This window comes from Nycticebus coucang, chromosome 21, assembly GCF_027406575.1.
Source record: "Nycticebus coucang isolate mNycCou1 chromosome 21, mNycCou1.pri, whole genome shotgun sequence".
Lineage (NCBI taxonomy): Eukaryota > Metazoa > Chordata > Mammalia > Primates > Lorisidae > Nycticebus > Nycticebus coucang.
The window spans coordinates 57,842,458-57,866,788 of record NC_069800.1 but is presented as its reverse complement, the minus strand read 5'-3'; the positions used below and the strand labels follow the sequence as shown (position 1 = coordinate 57,866,788).

At 43.3% G+C, this 24,331-nt stretch overlaps 1 long non-coding RNA gene across 1 annotated transcript in view; it reads right to left on the bottom strand.

Annotated features, from left to right (window-relative positions):
- Positions 1-24,331, bottom strand: part of LOC128573807 (uncharacterized) — a 263,701-nt gene that overhangs the window by 123,103 nt on the left and 116,267 nt on the right. The window lies entirely within an intron of this gene.

Here is a 24,331-nt window from a genome sequence, read left to right as displayed (position 1 = left end):
TCAGGAATGGAAAAAAAATATCCAATGTACTCAGTACTAGTGTGAAACCAAATTTATAATCACTCACACTTTCATATGAAAAATGAAATACAACTATGGCCTAGGATGAAGGAGGGAAGGGAGGAAGTGGGGAAGGGAGTGGGGTGGGTTAATAGAGGGAGGGTTAGTAGGGGGACCACACCTATGGAGCACATTGCAAGTACAAGCTGGATCTATCAGGTGTAGAACACAAATGTCTTAACACTGTAATTGGGTAAATGAGGTGAAAGCTATGTTGATTAGGAGGATGTAAGCACTCCAATTTGTGCAAATAATCAGCACATCGAATCCTATAATGGCATAAATGTATTTATGATCTATGTACAAATGACTTAATAAAAAAAAATTAAAAAGTGGCCAAAAGACGTGAATAGAAACTTTTCAAATGAAGATATGCTAGTGGCCTAAAAACTCATGAAAAAATGCTCAGCATCCCTAATCATTGGGGAAATGCAAATCAAAATCACAATGAGACAGAGATCACCTAACTCCAATGAGAATGGCTCATAGTAAAAAAGTCCCAAAACAACAGATGCTGGTATAGATACAAAGTAAAAGGGACTCTTTCACACTGTTGATGGGACTAAAAACTAGCACAACCTCTATGGAAAATTGGATATAGATACCCATATATGTTCTTTTATATCATTTGAGTTTATAACTATGGGCCAGGTTCAGTGGCTCACAGCTGTAATCCTAGCACTCTGGGAGGCTGGAGTGGGAGAATCCCTTGAGCTCAGGAGTTCAAGACCAGCCTGAGAAAGAGCCAGACCCTGTCTCTATTAAAAACAAAGTATTAGCTGGGCATTATAGCAGGCGCCTGTAGTCCCAGCTACTCAGGAGGGTGAGACAGGATGATCACTTGAACCCAGGAGACTGAGGTTTCAGTGAGCTAGGCTGACACCACAGCACTCTAGCCTGGGCAACAGAGAGAGACTCTGTCCCCCCAAAATTTAAAAAAAAAAAATCTTTTTAGTTTACACTTATGAACATGTACAAATGTCTTCCAATCAAAAAATAAATAAAATTTAGATTTAAATGTGCAAATGAACTTAACATTTGAAGCCTTAAAAAAAGAACAGTTTCCAGACCCTGACACACTCAGTCTAAGGTGAAATCATTTCCAGCATTTTCAGCAAACAGTTTAAGTAGCTCTGACACCAGGGCATACCTGTGAAACCTGGTCTAAATTCTCATAGATTAGAAGTGTCCTATACGTTGTGATATTTCATATTGTTCAGATCTCAGCACTGAGCCCAAATTAATATTGCATGCTTTAAGTTAATTAAAAAAAAAAAAGAGCTCATGCTGGGAAGAGGTACATTCACTAATGTCCAAAAGACTTGCTCGGGTGTGGATCAGCTGACACCAGCGGGGTTTCCCAGACCACTAGTAAATGTCCAAGGGCAAAAGTTTTACTACCTTTCCCATCTTTCCTAGAATATTAAATGGAGGCGAGCATATGCTTATAACATGCTTTTGATTTCGACATTAGTTCAGACGTATGCACACCTATGTGCTCACACTATTTTCAGCTTTCATGAACCTTAAGGTTGTGTGAGCATTTTCCACTAGACTGTATTTTAGGCATGAGGACAAAGATCACTCTTTGAAAGTTGAAAGACCTCTATTTTCATTGACTATTAGTGTGGTTGCCTTTCTCAGCTAAAATGCCCTCCTGCCCTATCCCAACTTTTGTCTCTTTCTTACTTTTTACTTTCTTTCTCTGGGCATCATGCCAAACATGCAGGGAGGTGACCCACTTTACCAATCTATTATAATCTCTTAAAGCCTCTGCCATTTCAAACCAATTTATTTTTATATGGCATCTTCCATAAAAAAATTATCTCAGAATACTTTGTTGAGAAGAAGTAACGTTATAATAAAATGGTTTGGGCATTTTAAAAATTTCTTATTTGTGAGGATCAAGCGTTAAGCACATTTCAAAGATTTCCTGTAAGTTCACAGCTCTTAATGTAAGAGCTTTATTTTTCTTAGCAATTCCTGTTTTAGAGAGCCGTGACTGGCAAAACCTTAAACTTAGGACCAGATCATTGAGAGTGTGAGAAAGGTGTAGGAGCCAGACTGGGAAAACACAACTGCATTTGATCCAGACCTACAGCCACTTTGTAAGCCAGGGTCCCCCTCCACTGCTGCCCCTATCTCAGTTCCTCTTTTTGTCCCATTAATGCTCCTCTGGTGCCCTCAGGAACATTTGACTGGCCTCTATAGCTCCAACCCCAAGTTCTCCCCCTAACATTCTGGCTATTTCTTTCCCTCATTTTTTCGAGAACCTTCTACCCAGCCCTTGTCTCTGATTCCCTTTCTTCCCCTTCTCTCTCCCGCTTCCTCTTTCTCCCAGTGCAGTTTTCTACTCTGCTGACCAACACACTTGGAGTTGACTACTCTTTTTTGCTCGGCTTCCATTCTTCACTATTTGGCAAATCCACCCAAAATCTCCTTTGGAAAACAAGGCCTCCCCCATCTGTGACCCACAGGTTTTAAGTAGGGCTTAGCCCAAGTCCAGGTTACAGTGGTGGAGCACAGGCCTGGCTAGTCCAATTAGAGCTTTCCATTTAGGCCACAGTGATGGGTTCGAGGTTGAGCATGTGGTTCAAGCTAGGCCAACATGTATCAATTCCGGAATTTTCCACTGGAGTTGCTAAGCTGGTAAGATGTCAGTCAAGCATAAAAATCAGCAAAAACTTTTCTTTGTAAAGGCCAAAAGAATAAATATTTGAGACTTTGAAGGCTTGATGTCTCTGTTGCAACTGCTCAACTCTGATTCATGAAAGTAGCCTGGCTGTGTTCCAATAAAACTTTATTCATAAGAACAGGCAGCAAGCATTTGGCCTTAAAAATCACAGTTTGATGATCCCTTGTCCAGATTTCTGATGGCCATCTTTACCAACTTGTGGGAAGAACCTACCTAAGCAGGAAACAGTAATAGAAAGTGTCCAAAAAGTAGAGGACAGATTTCTGACACTGATGTTTGAACAACTGGATCTGGCTATGCCTGACAGGAGAGCTACCCACACACACACATTTTGGATACATGAATGTGGTAGGCTAGATAATGGCTCTCCAAAAGATACCCACCTCCTAAGCACTGAAGCCTGTAAATGTTATCTTCTATGGTAAAAAAAGAACTTTTCAGATATGTATTTTGATTTGGATGGAGAGACAGAGAGGAGAAGAGGAGGCAAAGTGACCAAGGGGACAAAGATTGGAGTGATGCAGCCACAAACCAAAGAATGCTGCCAACCACCCAGAAGAGATGGGAAATGCAGCCTCCCCAGAGCCTCCTGCAGAGTACAGCTCCACCAGTGCCCTGAGTCTGGCCCCATGATGCTGATTTCAGATTTCTGACCTCCATCACTGAAAGCAAATAACTTTCAATTGTTTTAAAATACATCGTTTATGGTATTTTATTACAGCACCCATAGGAAACCAGGACAATGAGCAAACATTAAAAATATTTATTTTTTTTACTTAAAGTAGCTTACATTGAGTTGTCTAATTCCAACCAAACAATTTTTAATTCATTCAATATCCAAATCCTTCTTAGGAGAACATCCTTTCTTCATTTCAGCTTCTGCGGAAGCCAGATTTTTCAAAAGAGCAGATTATGTAAGTCTGTATCCCCTTCTCTGAAATCCTGAGAGCCACATAGTTTCAGAAGGCAGGTTTTAAAAGGTAATGGTAGACTGCGTTTGCTATTCAAAATATTACCTGTCTACCCCTGGGTTGGTGCTCCTTGCAGGAGGAATATACTGTTTTACTCTCTTGAGCTCAGATGGCACGACTTGGCTTGCCCCATGACAAATGGGTAGCAGTGATATGGGGCCACTTCCAGGGGGCTCTGAGAACCATTCTGTGACTTCATCACGTCCTTGCTTCCCTATGGTGTGAGATTAGCAATATCCCAGATAATGATCTGCTCCACCAGCCTGGGTCTCTCATGAAGAAGGGCATGTCACATTATGTAAGCCCCCGCTATTCGGGACTTATGACTGTGGCATAAATTCTCCCATCCTGACTTATTCTGGGGTATCTATAGCATTTTATGTAACACTGCAGGGTGTCCAAGACAGCTCCCTAAAATCAATCACATTAATATGCACGCTCAAGAAAAACATATAAGCCCAGCCTGCAGCAGCAGCAGCGCACACCTTCAGGGAGCAAGAACCCATGTGAGCTGCCAAAAAAAAAAAAGAAGAAAAGAGAAGATGAGGCGAGGTGGCTCACTCCTGTAATCCCAGCACTCTTGGAGGCGGAGGTGGGGGATTGCCTGAGTTCAGGAGTTTGAAAACAGCCTAAACAAGAGCGAGACTCCATCTCTAAAAAGTAGCTGGGTGTGGTGGTGGCACCTGTAGCCCCATCTTCTTGGGAGGCTGAGGCAAGAAGATTGCTTGAACCCAAAAGGTTGAGGTGCTGTGAGCTGTGATGCTACAGCACTCTACAGAGGGTGACAAAGTGAGACTCTGTCTCAAAAAGAAAAGGAAAAAAAAATGTGGCTCACACCCGTAATCCTAGCACTCTGGGAGGCTGAGGCTGGAGGAATGCACAAGTTTGAGACCAGCCTGAGCCAGAGCGAGATCTCGTCTCTAAAAATAGCCTGGTGTTGTGGCAGGCTTCAGGAGTCCCAGCTACTTGGGAGGCTGAGGCAAGAGAATCACTTGGGCCCAGGAGTTCGAGGTTGCTGTGAGCTGTGACACCACTGCACTCTACCAAGGGCAACAAAGTAAGACTCTGTCTCAAAGAAAAGAAAAAAAAAAAAAAAAGTAAATATTTGCTTTAAAGGTGATGAGTTAAGATGTACATATAGCCTCAAAGCTCAGAGCTCTGGGGATTTTAGAAGTTCAGGATCTGGCTGTATTCACTCTCTGTGTCTTCACCCACTCCGCCACCATTCAAGTTCATCTGACAACCCTGCGATTCCCCTGCACCTGCTTCTCACAACCACTCAATTTCTCACTCCCGATTCCTTCAACTTTGTTTTGGCTCTAATCCTCCCTAAGCTCCAATTCATACAGCCATCCACATCTGATGCTGTGATTTATAACTTCGTAAAACTTTTCCCTTCTCTGATATGAATGACCCTGTGCAACACATACCGTCTGTCTTTGGTCTCCCTTTTCCTTCAGATTTCCTAAGTGGCCCTTGTTCCCTCCTCATTACCTGAACATGTACATTCCTGCAGAACTGCTCGTCTTTCCTATTCTTCCCCTTTCTTGCTGTTGCTTTGCACCCAGGCAATTGTTTTCATCCCACCTGGCTCTGACTCTCACTCTACATGATGACTTCCAAATCGATGTTTCCAGCCCAAATCAATAGCTCCAGACGTGACCTCCGCCCTGAGTTCCACCTTGTGCACAGATAAGGGTAATGTTCTCTGCCCTGGTATATAAATAAACCAACAAGTAGCTCTTGAGCCAGAGCTAACAGTGTGCCATTCCAGCGATACTCGTTAGAGGGACAAACCTCTTAGGAGAAGTTTGAGTCACAGAGGAAGGAATCTGGAATAGCATGTTCGATACTATAATCTTAAATTTAAAAACTAAACATCATTGAGGTTTGGTTTGGTTTGGTTTTGCTGGCTAAAACCAGAGTGCAAAAAGTCAAGCTTCATAAAACTTTCCTGCTTAGGTCTTGGTGTAGAATCTCCCTAAAATTGACCCTGAGAAGGGAACAGAGAGCAAGTTGTTCATTTTGTGTGTGATCCCAAGAAATACGAGCAGGGGGATGGGGAAGTGATACCCAGAATGAAGACAGCCAATACCGGGCTTGTGACAATGCGGACTACCTGGAGATCACTTCCGGTCTCCCGTGCAGAACATGCCTCATCCTTATAAGGGATCCTGGCTTATTTACATGCCAATGACTCCTGTTGGTCATTGATTAATAAAGGTTAATCCCAAGGATGTTAATTTCTTAGTGTTTCTGGCTGGCTTTGCCAGTAACAAAGCTGGCTCTGGCTGCAAGAGAAAGTCCTTTGGCAAAGAAATGCAAGCCCTGGGAGCTGACCTTGGGCTAGTGTTCAACAACATGGTGAGGGCAGGAGGGTAGAGGTGGACATTGGGAACACCTGCTGCAGCTCGTGAGACTTAGTGGCCACTGCCACACTTGCTGGCTTGCCCTAAATATGCACCTTCTTTTATAAGCTTGAGTAAATTCCTACTTATGAGTCTTGATGGGAGGTGGTGACCGTTTACAATTACAGAAGCTCAAATCCAGTTATTCACATTCCAAGTCACCCTTGCAGCGAGGATGCAGGCACCTGATCTATCCTCAGCCAATCCAGTGCATCCAGACCAGATTCAAATGGTGAACTTTTGGTACTCTGTAGCAGGAGTCTGTTCTGGCAAGGCTGTCAGGATCACAGCAAGTCCTCAACAAATGTTTGCTGTTATTATGATTAAAGGACTATTTCTAAATATTTTCTGATGCTTAAAATACGAAGCCCCTCCTTCCTTCCCTTTAACAAAAAAAAAAAAAAAAAAGTCTTAGGCACTCCAAAAATGTTATTTGATCTTCAAAAAGAAATTAAATATTTTTTGTGGAAAATAAACCAAAGCAATGCAATAAAGCACTGTGCTGTTGGCAAAACATGCCCGGACCAACCTATCCCCGCCCAGTGTGCTGCTATGCCTGCCTTCGGCAATCTTTGCCCAATGAAAAACAAAAGCGTTTGAAAGGTAATTGATTACACTAACTAGACTATCCAGTTGAGACTCGCCATGTTCTAGACCCTGCTGGCTGCTGGAGATAGCAAGATGAAAGACAAATTCCCCACCCCTAAGAAGAACACAGATTCAGAGGGGAGAGGTGCTGGTACAATAATAATTACCAACATGTTACCACAAGAGTATTTCCAGAGGGTAAGGAGAATGCCAAGGTGGGTGTCTAAATGAGCCAGGGGCACATAATTTCTGATTGCTTAAGCTGTATCTTGAAGTTCAAGTAGGATTTTCTAGAAAGGGAAGGGAGAGTGCAGAAATATATTCCAAAGAAAGGGAATGGAATGAGCAAAGACGGGGGGATTTAAGAGTCTGGGGGATCTTGGGTACAACTAGGGCACAGAAGAGCAGAGACATACATGGAAGCCCACAGCGGCCCCAGTGTCTATGCCATGGTAGGCACATCCTACCAAAATTCCTTTTTCTAGAAATGAAGGAAGCAAGTAAAAAACCAACCGGCCAAAAAAGAAACTAAGAAAGTATTGATTTTCAGAGAAAAGATGAAGGCTACTGCTTGCTGTCTTCCTTAGAAGAAATATCAAATATAAGCCTATCTCAAAGATCCTCAAGGTTCCATTTTAAACCACCACGATAAAGTAAACTTTGCAATAAAGGGAGTCACACAAAGTTTCTGGTCTGTTAAATCTGCAATAGCATTATGTCTAAAAAAACAATGTATGTATCTGAATGTTTAATTTTTTTTTATTTTCACATCTACATAATTTTTTAATCTTTTATTGCTTAAAAATGCCAATGATCATCTGGGCCTAGTGACTCAACCAATGGGAAAATGATGGTAATCCCAGCATTTTAAGAGGCCAAGGTGAGGGGATCAGTTGAATCCAGGAGTTTGAGACCAGCCTGGACAACAAAATGAGACCCTCCCCCATCTCTACAAAAAATTTTAAAAATTAGCCAGGTGCGGTGGTGCACACCTGTATTTTCCCAAAGAGGCTGAGGCAGGCTCAGCCACTGCACCCCAACCTGGGTGACAGAGTGAGATTGTGTCTCTAAAAAACAAACAAAAAATAGCTAACGATCATCTGAGCCTTCAACAACTTGTAATCTTTTTGCTGGTGGAGAGTCTCGCCTCAATGTTGATGGATTCTGATTGTTCTGGGTAGTAGTTGCTAAAGATTGGGCTGGCAATTTATTAAAATAAGATAGCAATGAAGTTTGCCACATCTACTGACTCTTCTCTTCATGAAAGGTTTCTCTGTAGCATGTGATGCTGTTGGATGGCATTTTACTCTCAGAACTTCATTTAAGATTGAAGTTAATCCTCTCCAGCCCTGCGGAGGCTTTATCAAACTAAGCTGATATAATATTCTAAATACTTTGTTGTCTTTTATCAATTTTCATAGCATCTTCACCAGGAGTAGTTTCCATCTCAAGAAACCACTTCGTTTGCTCAACCATAAGAAGCACTACCCATCCAAGTTTCATCATGACATTGCAGCAATTCATTCCCATCTTCAGGCTCTACTCCTAATTCCAGTTCTCTTGATGTTTCTACCACATCTGCAGTTCCTTCCTACACTGAAGTCTTGGACCCTTCAACATCATTCATGAGTGTTGGAATCAACTTCTACCAAACTCCTATTAATGGATATTTTGACCTTCTCCCATGAATTACCAATATTCTCAATGGCATCTGGAATGGGGAATCCTTTTCAGGAGGTTTTCAATTTACTTTTCCCAGATCCATGAGAGGAACCACTATCTGTTGGCAACTATAGCCTTACAAAATGTATTTCTTAAATAGTAAGACTCGACAGTTGAAATTACTCCTTGGTCCGGGGGCTACAGAACAGATTTTATGTTAAAAGGAATAAAAACAATGTTGACCTCCAAATGATTGAGTGCGCTGTCAGTTAGCAGACATCTTTGGAAAGAAATCTCTTAATTTTTTTAAGAGGTAGATCTCAATAGTAGGCTTGAAATATTCAATAAACCATGCCATAAACAGACGCACTGTCATCCAAGCTTTGTTGGGTAGCCATCTATTGGACACAGGCAAAGTAGATTTAGCTAATTCTTAAGGTCCCTGGGACTCCCTCATGGTAAATGAGCATTGGCTTCAACTTAAAAGTCATCAGCTGTGTTAGCCTCTAATGAGAGAAACAGCCTCTCCTTTGAAGCTTTGAAGCCAGGCACTGACTTCTCTCAAAAGCCCTAGACAGCATCTTCTTCTATTTTAAGGCTGTTTTCAATACATGGAAAATCCATAGTTCAGGGCAGTCACCTTCATCAAAGACATCAGCCAGACCTTCTGGAGAACGCGCTGCAGCTTCTCCATCAGCACTTCACCTTACACTTCGGTGTTACGGAGATGGTTTCTTTCCTTAAATCCCATGGAACAACCTCTGCTAGCTTCACACTTTTCCTTTGAAGCTCTCTCACCTCTCTGAGTCTTCAAGGAATTGAGGAGAGTCAGGGCTTTGCTCTGGATTAGGCTTTGGCTTAAGGGGAGTTATAGCAAGTTTGATCTTCTACCCACGCCAATTAAACTTTCTCTATATTAGCAATAAGGATGTTTCCCTTTCTTATCCCCTATGTACTCACTGGATTAGCACTTTTACTTTCCTTCAAGAATTTTTCCTTTGCATTCACAACTGGGCTAACTGGGACCGCAGGCCAGTTTTTGGCTTATCTCAACTTTCAGCATGTCTTCCTCACTCAGCTTAATCATTTCTCTCTGTTGATGTGGGACTCTTCCTTTCATTTGAACACTTAGAGGCCATGGTAGGGTTATTAATTAGCCCAACTTCAACATCATTGTGTCTCAGGCCCAAGAAGGGGAAATAGCTGGTTGTTAGAGCTGTCAGAACACACACAACATTTGTCAATCGAGTCTACCATCTTTCATGGGAGCAGTTTGTAGTGCCCCCCCCAAAATTACAATAACAAAATAAAAGATCGCTGATCACAGATCAGCAGTCATAGGAAAAGTTTTGAAATATGGCCAGAAATGTGACACAGAGATGAGCATGTGCTGTTGGAAAGATGGCCCCTACGGACTTAACTTGACCCAGAGTTGCCACATACCTTCGATTTGTAAAAAACACAACATTGGCGGGGCAGGGTGGCTCACACTTGTAATCCTGACACTTCAGGAGAATGAGGTGGATTACATGAGCCCAGGAGTTTGAGAGCAACCTGAGCAATATGGCAAGACCCTTGTCTCTACCAAAAAATAAAAAAATTGCCTGGGCATGCGGGCATGCATCTGTAGTCCCACTACCTGGGAGGCTGAGGCAGAAGGATGGCTTAAGTCAGGAGTTCAAGGCTGCAGTGAGCTATGATTGTACACTGCACTCCAGCCTAGAAGTCAGAATGAAATCCCAACTCTTGGAAGGAAGGGAAGGAGGAAAAAATGAATGGAGGGAGGTGGGAAGGAGGGAGGAGAGAGATGGCTGAATGGAAGGAAGGAGGGAAGGAGATAATATCTATGTAGTGCTATAAAGTGCTATAAAACAAGGCATGCCTGTGCTAGAACCCACTTCTAAATCAACATGAGCAGCACATTCTCAGGATTTACCGTCTGCGTGAGAACTCAGCTGAACTAATGGATTCCATTCATCAGGAGGTGGAGTAAAGTCTGATTGTGTATATTTTTTAAAGGAAGGTTTTTAATTAACAATTTATTTTAATAAAATAAATATATAAATGGGTGTATTCCAAAGTTATTCTTCTAGTCAATGACTTCACAAATAGAAATGATCTTTTAAAAACAGAAGCACAAGTCAAGATGATTTCAGCTTTCTAAGAAGAGTTCACAGCCTGATAAATCTTTCTATATTGTAGACGTGTAGTCTGTTATCAAATCTGTAACACTGCTGTTCTCATTACCTCGAAATACACAACATATAATTGCCTTTCAAAGTTTGACCTTTATCGAACTTCGTGAGAAGTTTTATTTTGGTCTTCATAGATGTCACCAACATAAGAAATGCCAATTAATCATTTCTCTTTTCAGTTCAAGTCAAATCAACAAGACTTTGTGAATATTGGTTATTAGTATATAGCATTGAGTACCGAGAAACCAAATTTTCTTATCTGTTTGTGTCTACCACTACTTTTTAACTATCAAATCCACTCAAGAGACAAAAGAAGAAATTTCATCCAAATTGTTATTATTTAGAGCAGGTAAATAACAAATAATGTTTTTCATTCTGAAAGAGGCGGTATTGATCAGCAAACAGAGTGTACACATGGCTTCGTTTTTGAACACATTCTTTTTGGAATTTACTTTAGGATCTAAGGTTTCGATGGAATACCACATTCAAAATCAAATTTGCCCAAATTCTTCAAGCCAAATAAAACAGATAAGAGATGGCAGAGGCACCTATATAACGTAGCCCATCTGCAACTACGTTGAACAAAACCCATCTTCTCCTTTCAGATGTGTGAGACCATTTGGACAAAAGTCTAATTTAAACTCCTACACAATTCTGGATTCATTCACAAGGGGGAAACCCAGATGTTATGGGACTAAGATTTATTTGGGAGATGTGAAATGAAGGGTCCAGATGTTGAACACACGTCTGTATTATTTCTACTCTATGGACACAGTGCTAGAAACCCTAGAAGCGTGGGTATCTTGGTGTGTTATAGTAGGAAGACATAGGATGATAAAATGAGGAGATTATTTGACCGAGAATCCCCAAGATATAAACAATGACTTGAAGAAGAGGATCCTCTGGGTTGGTTTTAGGCTGACCGTGATTTTCCGAGAAGGCAGCTCTGCAGTGCCTGCCTGTGGGCCAGCACGTCCACCACACAGAGAAGCCGGGACTTACACAGGTGTCAGCTTCCAAAGACAGCAAGGCAGGTGCAATTTACAAATGGTCAAAATCATCCTTAAAAGGGTGTCACATCCACCACCCACACACCATCCCCCAGTGAACCCATCACAGACCATTTTTCCTACGGACTAGGTTGCTTTTTCAGGCCACACTGCAGCTCACATGCATTTAAGAAGTAAGACCAACATGCTTCTTTCAGTGCTAGCCCCACTGCTCACTCGTTAAGGGCCAGCCAGCAACCAAGACCAACCGAAGGAGCAGTGATTCTTATTTCCCAACTCACATTCCCCCAGAGCACAGAGTGTCAAATTCACTGGTAAGCATACTCACCAGCTTTACTTAAGAGTATCTCTCCCTCGTTCTCCACTGCTTTACGTAGCCTCCGTTGATACACCTTAACACCATATATGATGGGCTTCGCTAGTCCCTACCGAAGACACCCACGTGATCACAAGACACACGAATGCACCAGCCTCATGTGGTACATTAACGGGGCCTCACTCAACGGGTCCCACGGCTCATTTCAAGCATCTGTCCTGATTGGTTGGGTTTGTCTTCTGACTGATGGTGCCTACGTTTGCATTTTTTTAGTATCTACCCTGGATACAATTCCCTAAATCCAAGGATACAAAAACAAAGACCCTTGAAAGAGTTTGCAGAAAAAGTCTGTGTATGCTCCAGCCTCACTGAGATGCAAACTTTTGAAACCTAACAGAGTCAGGATTTCTAAGAAAGAAAAGAATTGTCTGCGCTCCCACATTATCAAGCTGTGGTCACTTGCATTCATTTTTACCAGCTCTCCTGTTTCCCAAAAAAAGCCAGCTTCGAAGAGGACCTACTGCTGGTCATGTGGGCCCCGTGGCATAGCCTGGTGCTGTGATGGGGGAGGACAGATGATTGTCGCAGGCCTCTAACAGCCCTCTGCCAGGGAACTCAGAGCAGGTCACCTCTTCTCCCACGGAAAAGTCACTCTTCCTTTTGGAAGCCACAAGGAGGCAGCTCAGGAGAAAAAGGCAAGAGAGAAGGGAGCTCAAATGGTGGAAGGAAAAGGCTAGAGTCAAATGAGAGTGCAGAAAGAGGTGCCACCTAGGAAAAGTTTGCCAGGTACCTCCCAACTGGTCACATCACAAGTGGCAGGAAAACAATGTGCTCATTGTCTCGATGACCAGATTTCACAGTGTCTCCACCCTTCACCCCTTCACTTCTGATACGTTGAGGGTCAGACAGGCACCTCTTTCTCCCTGGTCATGCAGACTTCTTACAGTTTCCAGAAAGTCACGTCCCAGCGCCAGGGCAGGGAGGTGCAGTTGGGTCTCCAACCTCAATCAAGGTACCGGGCGGGGTGGGGACGAGGAGGAGGGTTGCCTTGTTCACATTCCATAGGCTTCTGGAAGAACAGCAATCTTGTTTACTTGTTCTTGCTAATGAGAAATTATCAGCTGGCTTCCAGAGAGAGGGCACGTGTGTAAAGCCGCGGCATCTGTCCTGCTATCTGTGTATTTATGGAAAAGCCAGGAACCGGCACCAGAAGCAGAGAAACGTGCAAACTCTGGTTAATGTTCCTCCCCCGCCTTCCAAACAATCCAAGTGTTCTTCTCCTTGGTAACAGGCGAGGCTGTGGGAAGCCGGCAGTGGAGACGTCCTTACCTCGCTCCAAGTCCCAGCCCCAAAGCTGTCCTGGCACGTTCACGCTCACGCCACGCCATGACGTCACATGCCTCACGTTCACCAACCACGTGACTCGTCCCTGGGGCAAGCTGGAGAGAGGCCGTGCGGGGGCTGCTGCCGCCCTCCGTGAGTGTGCGTGCCCTGGAACAGGGGTGAGGAGAAAAGTGTCGCCCCGCTTCCCTCCAGAGCGCTCCGTCCCCACGCCCCCTCTCAGGGTGACCTCTCACCACCCGGAGAGGAGATTTTTTGAGTTAAAAGATGCAAATTTTTCATAGGACTGGACCCTAAATGCAAGCCAGCTCTTTGATCTAGAGTTCCACCACAGCAGGGTAGCCCAGCTTGCTCCGACTTCCTGGCAACTGCTACACTTGTATGATAGGGTTGGGGCGCGTGGGCAGTTTTGATTCCATGAGAATGCTGCCCTCAGGGACGACTTTAGAGCCCAACCTCTGTATGGGATGTGTCTTCCAGGACATTGACGGTGACCATGGCTAACGCTCATGAAGCTGCCGCCCCAGACCCGGGCTGCACAGGGCCCTGTGTCATAATTAAAGGAGCATGTTGTACCCAAAGGTCACTTCAGAAGCACTACAGTCCTTTATTAGGGTCTCTTGGCTGCAAGAAATGACCCTTCAAATGTTCTTTCTGTCTCTGCCACAGCCTGCACAGCCCGAGACTTCCCATCAAACCACACTGACGTGCTTAATCCACCCAAACTCCTGTTCTCATCCACTGAATGTTTTTTTGTTTATCCTTTTTCTCCTCCCCTGCAAAGGATTGACATGAGACCCTCTTTGATGGCAGAAAAGTGGAAGAGAGAAACAAGGCAAGCCAGAGCCGTTTTAGCCGGCAAGAAATATGGAAAGGGGCAGGAATGTTCCATAACTAATTTAATTTTTATCTTGTCCACTCTTTGGGAGCTCTAGAAAGGCATAAATTGTTTGAGGCTCTGAGGACTTAAGCTACTGATGATGGATATTGGGCAGTGGTGGCACCTACCTTTTTGAGTTGCAAGCTATGGAAGCAACAGAATAATCCATATAACTCCATGTGGTCAGTTGGTTAAGTTCAAGTTCCTTATTTTGGCATTCCAAGCCCATCAGGGATCCACTTCACCTTCTCTCCTACTGTCCTTCTAGGCACCACCAGCTCCTGCAAAATCCCCCTCCCTGCAGGGCCTGCCCCCACACTCAGCTTCCCTGACGCTGCCCTTTGCATATGCTGTCCCTGCCACCCACATGCTCTTTCCCTCCTCCCCACATATTAAAACTGCCCACTCTCCAATGCTCCATTCAAATGCCACATCTTTCAAGGCACTATTCCTGACCTCCCAGTCCACCTATTCAATGGCACTTACCACTAACTGGTGTTTTCAGAGACTCATTTTATTATTACCGGATGAATATAGCTGAACCCCAATCCCAGATCTAGACAACAAATGGGTATGTATTAAATGAACGAATATATATAAGTCATGAAACAAAAGATGCACCTGTTAAAGACCACTAGGGGATTTATTTATGCCATAACCAAAACATGATTTTAAGTCAGTAATCACCAAAAGATAACATGCCGTCTTGCACAACTCTTCCACCTATGGCAGGCATAATCAATCTATCACACTCCTGTCCCTGAACCCCAGCTCAAACTTGCCTCAAAATCAGAGATTGCAAACATGTAACATGTGTGCTGCCTTGCATAAACGTCTACATCCGTGGCAGACATTACCAATGAATCATGATTTTTATGCTCCCTAGTGCCTGGCACAACCTCAGAGTCCCCTCCCCCACAACACAGAGCCACCAGCAGATACTACTAATTGATTTGGATCACCACAAGACGAAACCTACTGCTCTACCAGTTCTCCTCCACTCAGAATTGCTTATTTCTATTATTTTATTGATGCATAATTCATTCTGTGCTTCTCTCATTCCTCCCAGCTTCCAGGCTTATGCTCATTCTGGCCTTAACCCTTGGCCTTAGCACTGGCCAGTGTTTCCCATACAATAACCTCAGCTAGGTACTGATCACAGTTGGGATTCCAGTTGACTAAGCTGCATCAGTTAAACTAGCCACTCTGTCCAACCCACTTATAGGACCCTGCCCTTACTGTCTTGGGGGCGTGTTCCTACCCCCAAGAAAAGAAATTTCCATTATATGCTCATCCAGAAAGCAACAAACAGATTCTTTGGTCAGGATGTCATGTACATATTGTATAAACTGCAACTACAGCTCCCCAAGCCCAACACAAACATCACTAGTTAAATAAGATAACCTTTTATATGAATCTAGAGGCACCCTCTGGAGCTTTCTTAACACAGGACCCCAGACAACCATTAAAAGTCAACCTCAGTTTTTATTTAAGATGAAATTTATTTGCCAGTCATACCCCATAAGTCAGGGAGAACTGCAGTCCCCAAACTACATAACCCTGTACAGTGAATGAGGTTACAAAGACCTCCCCTCCCTGGAAGATTCTTAGAATGGACACAGAATCCACACGGACCATGCAAAGACCACACCAAACACGTGCACATCTAGGTCAGCCCCACACATCAGCAGTCTTGCTAAGCACAATGTTCCTGTCTGATCAACCTCTAAGCCTGAGCAGACCCTTATTCATGAGAGGCCCTAAGTCAGTGTTTGTTGAATGACTGAATGAAGGGAGGAATGGATGGGAAGCTAGGCTCTATCTTTATCCATCAGACATCATGAGCTAAGACACGTAATGTGGGTTTTCCTCTGTCAGGAATACTCTGCACGTGTGCCCATGGCAAAGTTGCCCTACCCTGCCATGCTGATATGTCCCCATGTGCAGTTTCTGCCCTACACACCAGCCACATGCATTGGCCTGGGAATGTGGTCTCACCTGTGTTAAGGAAAGCACTCTGTTACCTACTAGAGATGAGAGGCCTCTGTATCAGGCCTGGTCTGTGTCCAAAAAAAAAAAAAAAGTAAAGTAACCCAAGATACAAGGATGCTGGCCCAGTACAGCTGCCCCGATGCTTTTTGCACAGTGATGCCAGCGACACACCTGTTCTTTATCTGTATCAACACCCTTTCTGATTCTGTAGGCCAAGTCACGTGGGCCCTCACGTGGTCTCTAATACCACCCTCTAATAACAAGCCTCACTGTTCATTCTTTTTCCTTCTCCTGGTTCCTCAGAAATGATGGACTTTCATGCTCACTCCAGCCAGATGTCACAGTGGCCAGCCTGCTGGGCCTCCAGCTTCCATCCTTAGGTCCTCACCAGTCCAATTAGTCAAACTCACATCCGAGTATGTCTCTTGAGTCTCCTGCTTCACTCAGGCTAAATCCAAAGTTGTCCTCATGTTGCTATGGCAGCACTTCTCAGTGGAGGTGGGGGGCAGCTTTACTCCCAGAGATCAGGTGGCACTGTCAGGAGACACTTGGGGTTGTCATCATTTGGGGGCAGGAAGAGGGTACTACTGGCATCCGGTGATTAGAGGCCACCAGAGGCTATTAAACATCCTGTAATGCACAGGACAACCCCACAGCAAAGAATGGTCTAGCTCGGTGGTTCTCAACCTTCCTAATGTCATGGCCCTTTAACACAGTTCCTGTGGGTTGCAACCCAACCCACAGGTTGAGAACTGCTAGTCTAGCTCCATAGGTTAGCAGTGTCCAGGTTGGGATCCCTGCCCTGCAGGACCCTGGTGACCTTCCTGACATCATCCCACTTCATGACTATCTGGTCTTCTCTCTCATCCCCTTCTGGCCACAGTGGCTTCCTAGGTGTTTCTTGACTACTCTACATGTCCGCTGCCTCAGGGCCTTTGCACCTGCTCTTCCTCTGCCTGGAAGACCCTTCCCTTCCTTCGCTTTCTCTAAGTCTCTTCTTTGAAGTCTCCTAATCACTGAGGCATCCTTGGCCACCCAATCTGAAGTGGCATCCCACCCAGCCCAGAGCCCTCTGTCCCATTTCCTGCTCTACTTTCTTCACAGCACACATCACCATCTCACCCACTATATATTTTACCTTCTTATTTGATTGTTGTCTGTCCCTCTGGGACTTATTTGTTGTGAGTAATAGTTAAAAAAAATTAAAAGATGAAAGAGTATTTCAATGAATTTTTTGCACGAAATAAAAAACAAAGCATACTAACAGATTACAGTCTGAAACAAATAAAGGGAGGAACACAGGGTTTTAAATCCTAACAGCAAGTTGGATCACTAAAAATGTTCCATCATCTATATTTAGACCTAAAGGACCAAGGACGCCCAATCTTTTCACCCCAATGAGCCATTTTTAAGTGACTCCAGTGTTCTGAAAAGTTTGTATCTACTAAGATACATTTCTAAAATAAATCTTTATATCCTCATTTTTTTAATAAATTCGCAGCACTGCTCATTGGATTTTTCTGACTAGCATTAACTGATTGATTATTTCTCCAATAAGTTGTAAGTCCCAAAAAAAAAAGTAAAGAAACATGATATTCTAGATACTTTATAGGTTCGCTATTGCAAAATTAGGATTGCCTTGGGATCCACATTTTTAACTTCAAGTGGCTGGAGGGTCTGAACGTATCATATTGGGAACCACCAATTCACTCAACCTTCCCATTTTACAGATGAGAAAAAAACGGATCTAAATACTCTTCTGTCTCAGTGTAACAGAGTCAGTGCCTCGTAAGCAGATCAACCTGGGATGTTCTTACTCTATTATGTATTATCTGGAGCCTCTCTGTATTAGCAAGTGTTCTTTTGGTTTGGGGAGACAGAAACACCGACTCAAACTGGCTTAAGTACAAAAGATAATTGGCCTGTGAAACTGGAAAGGTCTGAGATGAATCTTACTGGGCACAGCTGGGTCTAGGGGTTCGTCAACGTCATCAGGATTTAGTCTTCTCCCTGCTCTGGGTTCTGTTCTCTCTTTCGTTAGCTTCATTTGAATTCAGGCTCATGCCTCACGGTGACAAAACATCTGCTAGCAGCCTCAGACTAACATCTTTACAGCTCTTGTCTGCTAGGAGAGAGACTCGTGCTCCCATTGGCTCTAGTACAAGTCCCAAGATGCACGCTGATTGGCTCTGCTCATCATCCAGAGCTGTTGCTGGAGCTGGGGAGATGCTGTCCTCTGATTGGCCAAGTCTGGGTCACATGTCCATGTCTAGCGCTACTCCCCTTCACCGGCCTCTCTCCCTCATCTTCCCACCCTTCCTTCCTTAGCCAAAAGAGCAAATGCTTCTCTTGGTTTCATGCATAAAACTGTTTCCCTTTCTTCTAAACCTCATTTCTCAACAATTATAAGATTTTCAGGGTCTCAACTTCTGCCCTACTTACATCTCAAACTTAGTATTTTCCAAAACAAAGACAATTTTCATGCCTTTGAGAATTTCTAGAGCCACCTGGCAGGAATTTTTTTTTCCTCCTTGTTCATTATTTGTTTAATTCCTGATAATTTTAACTCAAATAGCAAATAAATGTATCTCTATTTATATAAGCAAATAACCAAAACAATTATATTTTGCCTAATGTTCTAAAGTGTTTCCATTTTGCATACTAAATGTCAGAATATGAAAAACCCCACATGAAAAAGACCCCTCCAAAATCATACAATTAAAATTCTAGTCTCTCAGATTTAAAAATAGGCAGGGTATAAGCAATTCCTTTGGACACAGAAAATCTTGGTGTACATAACTGAAGATTTTGGAACATCAAAAATAATGATAAGAAAATAAAGTAGCTGGTGTTTATTAAGCACTTACCATACACCAGGCATTCCACAAAGCTTTTTAATATACTATTACAAGTATGGACCTAATTTAATTAAAATTGAAGAGTATGATTAGCCCCATTTTACAGATAAAAACAAAACTATAGTTGAGAAAAGTAAAGAGTCTTGCCCCAAATCTTACAGCGAGTAAATTGGTGGAGCTGAGACTCAAACCCTTTCAGACTAACCCCAGACTGCAAGCTTTGCAGCCCTGACCCTGTTTACCTTCATTTTATCTGCCTATTCCTGAGAAGTCATTGCTTCCATTCTTTCCTGGATGTTTCTATGAATTCAGGCTCATGCCTCATGGTGACAAAACAGCTGCTAGCAGCCCTCCCAATTCTTGCAAAGATCAGCCCTGGGCCTAGGCCTTCTAAAAATTAATCGAGTGCACAAGACCATTTTGCACACGCTCACTCTGGTTCACTACAGGCAAAAAATGCACATCTGAACGATGCAGTTGCATGTCCCCAGCCTGCTTTCTCTGTCTAAATGCCTGCTTCTGAGCCCGGAGCTGTCCCTTTAAATGCATAGTAAACACATGACTCCACCTTACAAACACAATAGATGCAATTTCCACATTTTGCTCCTACAAGCAAGTCATGGCTGTAAGGTTGGATGGGAAATTTTCCTGACTCCGGACACTTTTGATCCTGGGGTCCATAGGGAAGGAAATTCTATTATGCAAAGCCAAAACCACACAAGTTGTCTCAACCTTGGCACTACTGGGATGGCAGACCAGACAGTTCTGTGTTGAGGCAGGGAGAAAAGCTGTCCTGTGCATTACAGGATGCACTGCAGAACCCCCAGCCTCTACCCTCGACCCCCTCGGTGACAGGAGCACTCCCAACACACAGTCATGACCACCAAAAATGGCCCCAGACACTATCAACTGTCTGCCTGGGCAAAATCCCTCTTGATTGCAGACCACTGCCAAAGAGCTTTGAAACACCCAACCAAAGCCTGCCATTTAGTGACAGATTCTATTTTGTTTTTAAATTTCAGAATAATACAGGGGTACACATACTTGGGTTACACATTTTGCTTTTGTACATCTTAAGTCGGTTCTGAGTGTGCCCTTCACAGGGCACGTACATATACACTGCGTATCTGCATTATGCAGTTAGGTGTGAAGGGCCCTGCCCCCTGCCCTGCCCCCTTCCCCCCTCCCTTCCCACCTACTTAATTTCCTTTCATTTTACTTCCATATAGAACAACCTGGATGGAACTGGAAACCATTCCCCTAAGTGAAAGTATCACAAGAGTGGAAAAAGATCCCATTTTGATCCCTTTCTCTCTGCTAACCTAGAGAATGTTTCTGCACTGATCTATCAGCATTCCCACGCTGAACCTGCAGTTTAAAAAAACATTAGCACCTAGAGGCCCTGCATCTGGGGAATGCCTCCAAGCCTCAGCAAATTCACAGCGGTCTCCAAGGTGCCACTCTGCAGCTTCACCCAAATATCTCCCTTCCCAATTCACTTGTGTCCCAGACATAATGCTTTGATGTAGAATGCACAAACACACAAAAAAATCCTGACTATCACAGATATTCTGGCTTTTCATCTTCAGAGTCCAAGATACCAAAAATAAAAATTCGATTCTCTTTGGCTTTCTAAGATCTATTTTCACATTTGCTTCCTGATTACCTGGCGGTTTGTGGCAGGGCGTCTCAGCCTCAGCATTATTGATACTCGTGGCTGAATAATTCTCTGCTGTGGGGCTGTTTTATGCATTACGGTATTTTAGCAGCCTCCCTGCTCTCTACACACTAGTTAGAACAGCCCCTCTCCCTGCCAATTCTAACAATTAAAAATGTCTTTAAATGTCCCCTGGAAGCAAAAGTGTCCCTCGTTGTTGGGGACCTCTGGGTTATGAGAATTTCTCTTTCATAAGTATTCTTTTCTTGGCTTCCTCCAAGGCCCATCCCAGGAGCCATTTAATTTTTTAAGTCTTTGGTCAGCCATGGGCACATATATGTTGTATCCATAGCTATATTCTATTCATAAATCAGATATTCCTTTTCTGAGAAAATAAGAGGAGAATACTTTTCTGTAGGTCATCACAAAACATTGGCTTCGAGGACCTAACAGGAAGTGGCGGCGACTCCTTTCTGGAGTGTCCAGCCGCTCCGCCCAGCACCCAGACACGTGCCCCACTCTCTAACCTTTGCAGCTGCACAATGATGATGTGTCATTTCAGAAAAAATAGGGAAAGAGCCTCGAATCCTTTACTGCCCTCTAGAGAAATTCCAGCAGAAGAGCTCCATCTGTCGCAGTCAGCAGAAAAACAACGCTGCCAGCGGCAACCGCGCCTGGCAGTTGTAAAGCAAACAATTTGCTGAATTTTTTGAAAGATGAGTCTAGCAGACCCCTCTTTTACAATCTCACACCTGAACAAGGAGCTGATGTTGCCTCGCGCACTGACGCAATCGTAATTTTGCCAATTCCTGGTCCACCTGCCAACACGCTGATTTTATGCCCACAGATGAATCAAATTCCGATACTCTGCAAAGTAACAACAGACCATATTTTAAAGGCCAAGTTTGTACAAAGGTTCTCTCTGGCCTTTGTTCACTGGTCCACCAGTCATCATATAAACAGAGATTTCTTTTTTATGCATTCAAAAAACCAGAACTGAAAGAAATAATTCTTTATGTTTGCATTAGGTTTGGGTGGATGAGAATTTCCAGACATTTTTGAAGCTAAGAGTGACATTTTTTTCCAAAAAAAAAAAACAACTTTAAAAACATCTTTGGCTATTGATGTTTCGAGAAAGATTTTCCTGTTAATGACTATCTTCAAAAGACAGAATCAATATGGAGACTAAAGTGAGCCTTCCATACCAACATCCCGAAAAAGTCCCAAATTTAACTCATGTCTCTAGGTGGAAATCAACAGAAGTAACTTTAAAAAGTGTATGCTGGAAGACAAACACTGGACAGGAAATCTTGCAGGTTTAATCAGAACTTTCAAATCATTGTTTCCATCATGACAGGCAACAGCAAAAAATGCTGAATGTTTATGCCTAATGGGTTTGCCCTTTGCCAGACAAATCCTTTTAGCTATGGCAGGAAACATAATTTTTATGGGCTCTTGGAGAGAGGCCACACTGCCCTCTGCTGGTGACACATGCTCATTGTTTTATGGGGTCCCTGGATCCGGTTTCAGAAGCAGCAGAAAGTCATTACCTAAAGTCAGCAATAGCCCTAAACACTCACGGGAGCCAATGGTTATCTTTAGCACTTCCATTTTTCCCACTTTCTTAGCAGGGAAGTGATCTAATGATATTAGATCATTTCCTTTGTTATTGATAGCTGCGAGGACTATTTTACCGAGATGGAAATATGTCAGAAGTGTTACTTAGGATATTTGAATTCTATCAGATGCAAAACAATACACACACACACACACACACACACACACACGACAGACATAAAGCCTCAACCAAATAACGTTTTACTGTTGAATAAAAGAAATTTCTCCCTGACTATAACTATCAATAAATAATCCACTAAGGTATCAGAAGCCCTTCCAGATCCCAAATTAGACAAATATTAAAACAAGGATGTGGGGGGCCGAGGGATGCTTTAGCTAGAATCTACAAAGGTATTTTTAAATGAGATAGAAAGTAGAGTTGTAGGATAAATTTTCCCCCAAGCCTTTCTGAAAGTCAAGATATTGGTTCATTTTGGCCTTTTTAAAAATAAACGAATGTATCATATCAACTATTTTCATCCACCAAATCACAGATGCTGTCTAATCTTGCTGATTCCCAACATCTACGAAAGGGAAACAGGGAAAAAGAAAAGGCTGCACGTTCACTGTCACAGCACAGCTCCCGGAACTGTATCCAAACAGGAGCTGTTGATCTGCGGAAATGTAAATGTCATTTCTAAATATAGCACTGGGAAGCCAGAGAATCAGCATTTCTGTTGATGAAACACCTTTTCGGAAGGAGTAGGCATTCGAGGCAACGCTTTCCTCGGGCGCAGGGAAGGGACAGAAATCTTCCCCGCCAGCCCCCCAAACGGAGGGGCGCCCAAACGCCACGCGCGTGCGCAGAACGCTGCCCCTGCTCCCCAACCTCCTCCCTTGCTACTTCGCCAGACTCTGAATCAGAGCAAGTCATTTCCTGGGCCTCTCCTTCCTTGTCTTAAAAAGTAAAATTCCATTACTTACTGACGCGTAAGAATTTCTTACCAGTTAGAGATGTTCACAACCTCACAAAGGAAACCAAACAATGGAGCATAGTGACCCACACAAGGGGGGCAGAAGAGGGCTACGGGGTGGACACACGACCACCCGCTGCAAGATGCAACCACCGGCTCTGACCATCTCAGATTTGACTTCTGCCAGGTCCTTTGCACGATTTGTTCTTTTTGCCTAAAACCTTCTTTTCCTTGCACACGTGGCATTTCCCGGTTATTTGTCACTTTCTACTACAAGCATCTGTACCATCCTCAACTGTGCAAGCATCCATCCTCCTTGGCTCTGGTCTGGCTCAGCTAGATTGAGCCTGCAACTGCACTCAAAGGGGCTCCAGATTTGTTTAATATTCTGCTGTAGCCGTTTGAAACTTGTAATTTTTTTAACAAGGGGTCTTGCTTTTTCATTTTTTTGCTGGGCCCTCTGTAGCCAGCCATTTCTTTCCTTTGTAAAAGAGAATATGTAATTGTTGACATGTCAGGTATTTTTTTTGGCAGGGGAGAGGGGGGCTGATCTGTTTTCTTCAAGAGGGCAGAAATTGTATCTGTCTTGTTTATTGTCTAATCCAGCACTGTCCAATAGACTTTTCTGTGATGAGGGAAATGTTCTGCGTCTTTGAAGTCCAATATGTTGGCCACTAGCCACTTGTGGCTACTGAACTCTAAATGTACCTAAGTGCAATTGAGGAACTGAATGTTTTATTTTATTCCATTTTAACCAATGAGAACTAAAATTGATGTGGCCGATGGCTATCATATTGGACAGGGGTAACTCTAAGACCAAGCAGAGCATGTGGTAAATGGGCCTATAATGTTATGAGAGCCTTTTAAATGAAGCTCTAGTAATATGGCATTTTGGTACGCATTAGAATTTCCGGAGGGTCTTATTAAAAATATAGGCATCCCTCCCCCCTCCTCCAATACTGTGATGCAGCAACTTCACAAAAGATTCAGGCATTTGACTTTGAGGCATACCTCAAAGAAGGAGAGCACCGTGAACAGTTTATGGGAGAAGTTTGTCTTTGCATCGATTATTTAAATCTCTTTAACTCTTCTAGGTCAAATAATATTTAACACCAATACCATTTCTAGAAGAATTTCATTACCCAAAAAATGTTCCAGCCACAACTA